Here is a 12,412-nt window from a genome sequence, read left to right as displayed (position 1 = left end):
CGAGAGCTTTGGACTGGGCAGGGGCCTGGCTTCAAATCTCAGCCCATCCTTTTTCCAGCCATGGCCATGGCCATGGCCTTCATGTCTCTTGGCCTATTTTCTCATTGGTAATGGAGTGGCAGACCCTGATGTTGCTTACGCTATATTTGTTTCTCACCTTTCTTTACCAATAATACTCTGATTTTGTTTGGAGCTTAACTATGCACAGATAAAAAATATTCATCTTCCCAGTTGCCCTTTGATATAGTTCTGGCCAATAACACATAAGTAGAAATCACTGGGTATAGTGGATGAGAAGGTTGTTTCTGGAAAGAGCAGGCTGGGGCCAGGCGCAGTGGCTCACGCCTATAATCTCAACACTTTGGGGGGCCGCAGCGGGCAGATCACCTGAAGTCAGGAGTTTGAGACCAGCCTGACCAACAGGGAGAAACCCCGTCTCTACTAAAAATACAGAAATTAGCTGGGTGTGATGGTGCATGCCTGTAATCCCAGCCACGCGGGAGGCTGAGGCAGAAGAATCGCTTGAACCTGGGAGGTGAAGGTTATGGTGACCGGAGATTGCATCATTGCACTCCAACCTGAGCAACAAGAGCAAAACTCTGTCTAAAAAAAAAAAAAAAAGAAGAAACAAAGAAACAAATAGAAAGAGCAGGCTGGGCTGGCATGAACTTCTCCCTTTGCCTTTTTTCCTTTTTCCCCCGCCCCCGGAACCTGGACATGATGCCTGGCGGGGGGCAGCCATCCCATAATCATGAGGTGGCAAACACGAAGAGGAAGGCCTACACACTAAGGATAGCAGAGCAGAAAGATGGAAAAGGACTGGTCCCTGATGGCTCCCAGAGCTCCAAGGAAGGCCTAGGCAGCCTGCCTCTAGACTTCTTATTTTTAGAGACAAGTCTTGCTGTTAGTCTCTCTGTTATTTGCAGCGAAACTGGTTCAGAACAAACACACATGGGAACTAAAATGATACTTCCTAGGGTCCTTGTGAGAGTCAGAGAAGGTTAGCTATGTGAAGTATGTACCACAATTCTCAACACACAGTCGACTTCCAATAAATGTGTATTCCTGTCCTCCCTTTCCCATCTTCACATTATGGATTCTCCCTGCTACTGGTAAATATTAGGGGTGTTGAGGGCAGTTTGGATATCTTCCTTTTAATGTGTGTTGATCTCTAAGTGTGGATTGCCCAGCTAGAAGTGACCCCACCACCTGATATGACTCCTCAAAGCATATACATACATAGACTGTCTTCTTAGGGCAGAGTTGCAGGAGAAAGTGGGCTAATGGCCATGTGGACTCTGCACTAGTACAAAGCATTTCAAGTTTTATGATAAATGCTGAGCCCCACATTTCGGGACAGACCTCCCTACTTAGAGAAGATTTGAAAACCACTGTCATATTAGCTACTTTTGTGTGTGTAGCTTAAGAAAGAGAAGATTTAGGGAAACATGGAAACTTTCTTCAAATATAACTTGCATCCTAGGGAGATCTGGTCAACTATTAGCTGTGTGGACTTAACAGCAGCTTCTGAAAAGCCTTCCAGTTCCATTTGAGATGAACTATGGGTCACAGGCTTTGAAAGGATGACCAATATATATTTCCAGTAAATATTGAGTGAATTGACTAACTAATTAAAGACCTACATATTTAGCCTTGATGTTTCCATGTTAAAATGCAGCTGGAGTTCTCAATATCTAACTTACTGGTAAAGATATGGCCTTGTGTGAAATGGGGTTGGTCACCTGCCTTTGAGGTCATGTGAAATCCAGCTTTACTTCTCTCCACCTGATGAGCTCCTTTTTTGGAAATGTACTGGGAAGACCACCTTGAAGAGGCAAAGTCTGCAGCCTACCCACCTGCAAAGCCAAAAGCAGTGGCTATAAAACTGGAATTGCTAAGGCCAGAGGAACTGGTTTATGTGCAAGTCATTTTTATGAATATCTTGTTTATTTCAAGGGAGTTAGCATCACACACATTTGGCATTCTCCTCCAGGAAGTCTACTTAGTTGGTTAGAAGCACAGGAAACGAGCTCTCAGCAATGGCGTGTTCACTGTACTCAAAGTTATTAAATCTCGAACATGTGGAAAAGAAAAAGTCATAATGCTACCAGTGGAGAGGAGAAAGTGCACACAAAATCTACTAATGTGAAGACAGCGTGTTGGGAAATGAAGCAAAAGGGAATTTCTTCATTACTTGTATCTGGTTTTATGTTATTGTGAAAGCTATCTGGCTACTACAGTTGGTTTTATGTAGACCTCATCTGTAACTACCTAAGCACTCCACTGGGTTAAAATTTAATCAAATATCTTGGTTTCTAGTTAGTAGATTTGTGGCAAGCATCAGTGGTTTAAAAAAAAAATACCTGAAGTATTCCCACCTTAGACTTAATAAATGTTCCCTTCTCAAATTCATGTTGAAAAAGAAGAAATTCTCTGATGGCAGCAAGAGAATGAGTTCTCTCACTTTTTATTTTTTCAACTTACTTAGACAACACATTCATTTTATTGAGGACTCCTGGCATTGAATTTGAAGTTTCAAAGCTTTGGAACTAATTTTTGAGGTGATATTGGGAAAAAAAAGCATCACATATATATTTATTTTTTAATTGTACTTTGGGCTCTGGGATACATGTGCACATCCTGCATCTTGCAAGACTGTTGCATAGGTACATGCATGCCATGGTGGTTTGCTGTCTCCATCACCTCCCCCCCTAGCCCCCCACCCTGCCGCCCCATTGCCTACATCAGCCATTGCTCCTGGTGTTATCCCTCCCCATCCTCCCCGTCCTGCGCTGTCCCTCTCCTCCTTTCCCATCCAGCCCCCAATCTAACCCAGTGAGTGTTGTTCCCTTCCCTATGCCCACGTGTGTTCTCATTGTTCATCACCTGCCTATGAGTGAAAACATGCGGTGTTTGGTTTTCTGTTCTTGCATCACATCTTTTTAATGAAGTTTTTTTCACTGTTAATAAAAGTCAGCTGAAACGTTTCCCATCATTCTTTCCTCCTTCGCCTTGCTCCAACTTTACCTTTTCTGTTCAAAGCTGTCAAATTTCCAGGAAAATCCTCCTTCACAGAATATGAGAAACTTCGCCTAATTAAATTAAGGCCATTAACTCTGGCAGTGAGGGAGAGGACCAGATTCATGTGAATATTTTTCTTAGGATTTATTTGGATCATCTATAAAATCCTGTATTTATATGTGTTAATTTTTTAATAAATCCTATAAGAATGAATGGCACACAAGGACCTTTTGGGAAGGTAGGAGGAGGTTGTATAAGAATGAATTTAGTTCCTCAAATCCACAGCTGAAGCCCACTGTCATCCTATCAAGGCCTGTAAAGGGAACTTTTGCAAATTTGAAGAACAGCAGTGGATAATTCAGATGAGAGAGGAAATAGATTTGTCAGACAGCATTGGGAGTCTTGTGTGTTTGGCTCTGAGTGCCACATTTTAACCCAGACAGACAGTCCAGGGAACGCTGAGAGATGCTGGGAAGGCTGGAATCTATGCCGGCTGAGGTTTGCTCCAGGTGCTGCTGGTGTTCAAGGTGAAGAGAGGCCAGCACAGGAGGCAGCACAGCAGCCTCTGATGCTGGAGCCCTGTCCTGGGAGAGAAGTGGCAGCATTCTTACATTTAGCAACCAACAGCAGCTTGGATCAGGGTGGAAGGAACACTCAGTGAAGCCAATCTTGGATCAAGATGAAGAAACGCTTTCTGACTCAGAGAATTGCCCCAAACGGAGGTAACTGGTGCATAAGAAGGTAATCCTTGTAATCAATAGCTGATGTCCTAAGTCTCTTTAAGGTCTGTAAAACATATTCATACGTATCATCTCAGTGGAGAGGCATTTCCCTATTTTACTGGTGAGAAAGCAAGAGTCTGTGAGATCCATGGCTTTTCCAAAGTCACATAATCATCCTAGAGGCTTAGTGTTGGAAGGGACAAAAGATATCATCCAGACAAAGAAGTGAGTGAGGATCTGAGATTGGAATCAGCTGTCTCCCAGCCTCCTGGTCCAGTGCTCCTTCCTGACATTTCATGTCCTTTCAGCCTGCTCCTTTTGCTAGGAGTTTTCAATTTCTGCCTGGGAGCACCTAAGGATCATCCTTCACCCCTCTGTTTCTACATTCACCCACAGAAGGATAGCACAGTAAAGAATTATTCTAGCTGGGTTTGAGTCTCAATGTCCTCACTTAACTGGCAGTGTAAACCTCTCCAAGCTTCAGTTTCATCATTCACCCACTGGGGATGACAATGGTACTATGTCACGAGTCTTATGCTGTGGGGGTTAAATGAGATGATGCATGGATGATGTCCCTTGGCACAGAATAAACATCCATTGAGTTTTCAGCTCAATTTTACCTGTGCCATCACCTACTCCAGGCCTCTGTTATCTTTCACTGGGAACTAGAATATCCTCTTAATTAGTCTTTCCACATCCATTCATGCCCTGTCTAATGTATTCTCCATATTAGAGGTGAGTGACCTTCCTAAAATGCAAATCTGATCATGTCACTCACTCCTGGGCTTAAAACCCTTTAGTGACTTCCTCTGATTTTAGGATAAAGGCCAAAATCTTTAGCAAGGCCCCCAACATCATGCAAGATCTGGCCTCAGCGCACCAGCCTCCAGCCTCGGCTTATACAGCCTCCTGTCAATCAGCTCTGGCCACAATGGACTTCTTCCTGTTCCTCAAGTCTTGCAGGATCTTCCCCCACAGGAGGTCAGGTTGCCCCACCCTCACCCGGCTACTCTCAGAGCCTCATTTACATCCTTCTGGCATTATCCCAACGCATATCCTGGTCATATATTTGTGTGATTATTTCACTACAGTTTGTCACTGAATTATAATTGCCTTAGGGGTTTGCCCACTGCTGTTCGTCAACATCAGGCATGGAAGATGTCATTTAGTAGATGCTCAAAGAATATGTGTTGAATGAGTAAATGGTTTTGTAGGGAGCACTTTCAGAAAATATTTCTGTGAGGCTTAGGGTGGATTTACTTCAAGATCCCTGATTTCTCTGGGATTAGATGATTTCATGCTTCTTTGTGCATCCTCCTGTTCCCCTGTCCAGACATCTTACTATATAGATGAGTCCACAGGACTTCAACAAATCCTTGCAGACTAATAAGCAAATGAGTCAGAGAAGTAGAAAATGAATCTTGAACTAAATATATGTAGAGTCTCATCCTGATATCCTCTTTACTTCCCAACAGAAAGGAAGACATTTGTTAGGCATGCCATTAGGAGCAAATTAATTAACATCTCTGAGCCTATTTCTTTATTACAAAAATTATTAGAGTTAGTAGACAGCTCATCTAAATCCCTAGATGTAAGTTCAACATATAAAAAATAAAATTGTAACTCTTCATACCAGCAGTAAATAATTTGAACTATAACTTAAAAATATTATTTATAATAACAATGCAAAAATATAATGTATATGTGAATAAATAAAAGCTATATAAGATCTTGTGGAGAAAATTATAATGCTTTATTAAAAGTCATTAAAAGAGATCTAAGTAATCAGAGAAATAGACCATATTTATGTATATAAATATTTTGTTTTCTTTGAATTAACCTATATACTTAATACAACTGTAATCAAATTCCTGAGAAGAAATAAAGAAACATTGCCAGAGTTTTTGTGGATTTGACAAGCTGGTACTGTCATTATATAAGAGTAGTGGGCCAAGAATAATCAAGACAATTCTGAAAAGGATCAGGTAGTGAAAGTATAGAGGAAATAAGGCACCCAGCCAGGCACAGTGGCTCACGCCGGTAATCCCAGCGCTTTGGGAGGCTGAGGCAGGTGGATCACAAGGTTAGGAGATCAAGACCATCCTGGCTAACACAGTGAAACCCCATCTCTACTAAAAATACAAAAAATTAGCTGGGTGTGGTGGCTCACACCTGTACTCCCAGCTACTTGAGAGGCTGAGGCAGAAAGAAATGCTTGAACCTGGGAGGCAGATGTTGCAGTGAGCTGAGAGGCATCACTGCACTCCAGCCTCTATGACAAGGTGAGGCTCCATCTCAGAAAAATAAAAAAAAAATTTTTTTAAGTTACTCTTAATTGCCTACCAACAGCAAATAAGACAGTGTGGTTTGGTGGAAGAGAAAAACAGACCAATACAAAAGAACACAGAGTTCAGCAATAGATCCTTGCAAATAATATATAATAAAACTTAAAGATCAAAAAGAATGGTTTAATCAATAAAACTAGCCAGGACAACTGGTTATCTGTGTGGAAAAAATTAAAATAGATCCTCTCTTCAATCAATTTCCTAAAATTATCTCCAGATAAATCAAGATATAAAAATGAAAGTGAATCTTTAAAAATTTTGGGATGAAATATTACAGAATATTTTTCTGAAGGATTTCTAACTCTTAAGAAAAAAAGATTGATAAATTTGACTTCATTAAAGTCACAAATGCTATTGAGTAAAGAGTTTCAGTTGAGAAAGATCCAAAAGCTCTGAATATGGATGCTGGTGATGTACAACCATGTGAATGTGTTTAATGCTACGGAATTACACACACAAAAATGATTAAATGGTAAATTTCATGCTATGTTTATTTTACCACATCTTTAAAATCCCAAATACTATTAAATAGTGAATAAACAATTGATAAGCTAGAAGAAAAACTTTTTACAATGAGTACCCACAATACATAAGAAGCCATACAAATAAGTGTTAAAACAAACAAAGGAAATTAAAAAATGGTCAAGGTTTATGGATAGGCAATTCATAGAAGATAAACTCTAAATGGTCAATTATCATATAAAAAGATGCTCATACTTACTAATCATCAGAGAACCGTAAATCAACACTTCAATAAGATATTTTACATCCACCAGATTGGCAAAAATTAAGATGTCTGACAATAATAAATGTTGGTCAGAATATGAAAAATGCAAACTCTTATCTTTGTTGATGAGAGTGCCCATTGATACCACCATGTATTGAACACTTTTGAGGTAATACTGGCAGTATCTCATTGCAATGAACTGAATGTTTACGTCCTCTAAAATTCATCCGCTGACGTCCGCACCCCCAAGGTGATGGTGTTAGAAGTGGGGTTTGGGGAGGTGATTAGGTTGGAGTAAGGGCAGAGTTCTCATGAATGGGATTAGTGTCCTTGTAAAAGGGATCCTGAGAGCTTGTTTGCCACTTTCACCACATGAAGACACAGCAAGAAGGCCCCCTCTATGAACCAGAAAATGGTCCCTCACCAGACACTAGATCTTTGGTACCTGGAACTGGGACTTCCCAGCCCCCAGAACTGTGAATACATTACTGTTGTTTTTAAGCCACTCAGTCTATGGTAATTTATCACAGGATGGACTAAGACACTTAAGAAACTCAAGATGGCCAAACCCTATGACTCAGAAATTCTACTCCTAGGTAGATATCTTAGAGAGACTCTTGCACCCCTGCCCGCACAAAGAAATGACTGAAACAGCAAACAGCCAAAAGCACATAACCTAACTGTCCATCAACAGACATATAAGCAAATAATATTACAGTCACATATGGAATAAATTACAGCAAAAAAAAACAATAAACCAGAACTTCATGTGTTAGCATGATACATCTTTTTAAAAGTTTTATAATTAAAGCAAATCTCAGAAGGATATATACTACAATATTCCATTTAGATAATTTTTTTAAATTCATGAAATGAAATGTGTTGTTTAGGGATTCTTGTAGATGTCATAAAAGTATGAAGATATCTAAAGGAATGATAAACACCAAAGCCAGTTCAGTGGCTAACTCCAGAGTGAAGGAGGCTAATGTGATCTGAGAACAGTACCCAGAAGGCTTTAACCATTCTAATAATATCATTTTTCTTAAAATGGAGAGCTGGTAAACTGTTACTCATGATAATCTCTATGCCTTCTGTATATTTAAACTATTTCCTAATAAGTTTTAAAAATATATTTGGATTAATTGATCCAACTTAAAACAAGAACAGTCACATGAGAGTTTATGGGGCTCCTATTACTGTGCCCTGCTTACATAAAAGTGAAGTTGGGGTTCTTTGTCCCCTTTCTGGGCTAAGAGGGGCCCTAGCATCCTTGCTTGCTGTATTTCTAGTTACCCTGTCTCCCTGGACATATTCTCAGTGGGCCTTCATAAGCATCCAGGCCAAAAACTTTGAAACTGTTTTGCCTTTAGTGCTGGGCACAGTGGTCAAAAACCTTTATCCTCCTTAGGGGGATAAAGGAGCCAGCAGGAAAAGGGGCTGAAAAGAGCAAAACAGGGCAAATAGATCCCAACTTTGGCTCTCAGGCAGGCATTATCATTGATTAACTGTTATTCCTCTGGCAGGAAGGAACACCAGAGCTTTGGGCCTTTACATCAGGTGTGCAAATAAAAGCAGCTCACCCACTTTACCCCAGGAGGCTAGTGGGCAAAATCTGCATTGTCTTTAGGTTTCTTTCCACATCTCGTACTACACACCTGTCTTTCTGCAACTGCCAAAGGTGGGAGTTGTCAGCATAAATCAGCAGGGCATCTTATTTGTCTCTTGACATGAGCTGTGTAATAAGAGTGCACCCAGGGTGCACTCCTGAAATCTGCCATCCATTGGCCCTGCTCCTTCTAAGGAAGTGAGTAGAGAAATTACAGGGTAACAGGAAACAAGAAGAGCTGCCACCAGAGCAGCTAATAAAGAAGAGGAACATGGGCCAGTGATGAGAATAGACCATCCCCGGAGCTGCCAGACCAGCCCAGGAAAGGTGCTCCTAGCAGAATATTTGTTGAGCTTCTGTCGATTTTATCCCCAAACCAAACTGTGGGAGTTACAATTCAAGATGAGATTTGGGTGGGGACACAGCCAAACCTTCTCCTACTTCTCCTTCTCCTTCTCCCCTCTCTCTCTCGTTTTCTCTCTTTCACACACACACACACACACACACACACACACACACACAGAAATTTCTTTCTTACGCAAACACACCTCTCTTCCTCTGTCTCTTGTACACACTCACCCCCTGGCCTGGTGGTGAGGAACATGGGCTCTGGCACTACCTGGGTTTGGATCCTGGCTATGCCACTTGCCAGCCTGATGACCTTGGGCAAGTTATTAAGCCTTTGAGGGCCCCAGTTTCCTCCTTCCCCAGAAAGAATGACAATAGAAATCTGGTACCTGCCTCATCCTTATTGCTAGAAAGATAAAATGAGTGAACATGGGTTAAGCACTGAGTACTGGTATAGAACGAGTCCCATGTAACATGAGTATCTGGTCAGTTAAGCAGTGCAATATCCCATTCCTCATCCTCTCTCCACTTGTCCTTCCTCAACTGGTCCCAGTAAGACTCCCAGACAGCCTTCTAACTACTCTGCCCTTCTCTCCCCTAGGCAGGGAGAGAAGTGCGTAGATTGGGGTATCAGTCACCCCACCTCCTCCCCCAAGTTTTGGAACAATTGCAACCATGCCAGAAGGGGAGGTTCAAGGCTCCCTTGCCCCAGTCATCAAGTTTCTCAGTATCTTGCTCAGGATCACTGAATGTGAGGGGACAAATGGCAGCTTGTGACCATGGTCGGTTCACCTGTGCCCTAGCTGTGTATGGGGAGAGCCAGGTAGAATCTATCATGCTCTCTTTTCCTGGTGTTAAGTGAGCATTGTAGAATTGGCATGTGTCTGACCTCTTTCTATCACTGCCCTGCAGCCCTGATTGGGCAAGCGGTGGGGGTTGTCCCATTTCCACAGAAATATTGCTAATGTTTATTAAACAATTAACATGTGCCTTGCCCTACATGAAACACTTTACAACTATATTATCTCTTTTAATCCTCCCAAGAACCCCTTGAGGGAGGTATTCATACTATGCCCATTTTACACATAAAGATTAAATATAGATTAGGGAGCTTAAGTGACATAGCGAGATCTTACCTCTCTTACCCATTTTACATTTAGCCTTGGATATGCTTGTATCTGTTCTGCTGGCCTCTCTGTCAGGAGTAGGGGGTGTTGAGGGAGGGTGTGAATCTTCTTCTGTTCATCATCATGGCTTCCTGACAGCATGTAAAATGTCTAGTGTGGGGCTGAGAATGTAGTAAACTTTCTCTTTTTTTGAGACAGTGTCTCACTCTGTCGCCCAGGCTGGAGTGTAGTGGTGCATTATTGGGTCACTGCAACTTCTGCCGCCTGGGTTCATGCAATTCTTCTGCCTCAGCCTCCCTAGTAGCTGGAATCACAGATGCCTTCCACCATGCCCAGTTAATTTTTTGTATTTTAGTACAAATGGGGTTTTACCATGTTGGCTGGACTGGTCTCGAACTCCTGACCTCAAGCTATCAAGCTGCCTCGGCCTCCCAAAGTGCTGGGATTACAGGTGTGAACCACCACACCAGGCCACGTAGTAAACTCTTAACAAATGCTAGCTATTATTGCTGTATGATATTCATTGACTATACTGGACTAGGCCCTGGGAGTGGGCAAGGACTATAACATCATCCTGACCTCCAAGTATTTACATTCTAGTGTGGAGGAGGATGAGAGGGGCAAAAGATCTGAACAGACATCTCATCAAAGAACTACAGATGGCAAATGAGCATATGAAAAATGCTCAACATCATGTGTCATGAGGAAATTACAAATTAAAACAACAGTGAGCTATCCCTGCACATCTATAAGAGTGGCAAAAATCCAAAACACAGACAACGCCAAATGCTTGTGAGGACGTGGAGCAACAAAACTCTCACTCATTGCTTGTGAGAATGCAAAGTAATACAGCCACTGTGAAAGAGAGTTTGAAAGGTTCTTAGAAAACTGAACATACTGTTACCAAACAATCCATCAATCATGCTCATTGGCATTTACCCAAAGGAGCTGAAAACTTACGTCCACACAAAAACCTGCATGTAAATGTTTATAGCAACTTTATTCACAATCAATCACCAGAGTTTGGAAGTAGCAAAGCTGTCCTTCAGTAGGTAAATGAATAAACTGTGGTACATCCAGACAACAGCATATTATATAGTGCTTATAGAGAAATCAGGTTATCAAACCACGAAAAGACATGGAGGAAACATAAATGTATATTACTAAGTGAAAGATATAAATGTAATTGACTTCTTTCACTTAATAATATACATTTACATTTCACTTACTACTAATTATGAAATACATTTCACTTATTACTAATTACTATCACATATTACTTATTACTAAGTGAAATGTAAATGCATATCACTAAGCGAAAGAAGCCAATTTGGAAAGGCTACATACTGTATGATTCCAACATGGAATTTTGGAAAAGTATGGAGACAATAAAAAGATTAGTGGTTGACAGGGGTTGAGGGAGGGAGGGATGAATGGGCAGAGCACAGAGGAGTTTTAGGGCAGTGAAACTATTCTATATGGTGCTATATGGTGGATACATGTTAATATAAATTCGTTTAAACCTGTAGAACATACAATACCAAGAGTGAACCTGGAAACAGCCTAGGGATTTTGGACGGCAATGATGTGTCAATGTAGGTTCATGAATGGTAACAAATGGTGGAGGGTGTTGACGACGGGGGAGGCTACGACTGTGTGGATGCAGGGGATATATGGGCACTCTCTGTATTTTCTGCTCAGTTCTTCTAAAAAGTTGTAGGTCCTAGTGAACCTAAAACTGGTAAATTAATAGACCAAAAATATAAAATAGACCTAAAAATACAGTCTATTTTGAGAAGATGATGCAGGGTGGACACTGACATTAGGAGACACTAGCTCTAGCCTTGCCACTCTAAGACCTTGGAATAATTACCTAATCATTTCTGAAAAATGAAGAAAAGGGACTTGATAAAAATCATATCCTCTTTTAGCTCTAGGTCTTGTATAATAAAACATATTCAGGAGCTTGAATCATCCCACAAACATTTCTGTCTTTGCTGAACTGAATCCTCTTTATATGTAATTGTCCTGTGTCTACGTCAAGTAAAGTTAATCAGATTATAAGTATGTCATTAGACCTTTCTGCAATTGTTACTAGCACATAGAGTATAGATTCCCAACAAAATTGTGATGGAAGCAAACATGCCTTTGTTGTTCCGTGGCTTCCCTTTCTGCCTCTCTTCCCTCACCATTTCTGTCTCTTGGGAGCCTAGAATCCTCATCCTCTTTAAAGACCTGCTGCCAAGAAATGGTCTCTGAAGTTCTCCCAGATATGCTTCCCAGATATGTGGAATTCTGACCCAGCTCTGTAAAGGGAACCCATGGTATAAGGCATCTGATTCTATACCCAGCTCCTTCACTGGATTCTAAGCTCCTCAGGGTTAAGAACTGTATCTCACTGTGAGCACAGGCTTAGTTTATAGTTTGAAATAAGCCACTTCACATCAAAGGGTCCACTGCTGGGGAAGCCTGCTTTGTTGGCTTTCTACGAAGTATATTTGAACCTCATTATTCGT

This window comes from Callithrix jacchus, chromosome 16, assembly GCF_049354715.1.
Source record: "Callithrix jacchus isolate 240 chromosome 16, calJac240_pri, whole genome shotgun sequence".
NCBI lineage: Eukaryota > Metazoa > Chordata > Mammalia > Primates > Cebidae > Callithrix > Callithrix jacchus.
This window is presented reverse-complemented; position numbering follows the sequence as displayed.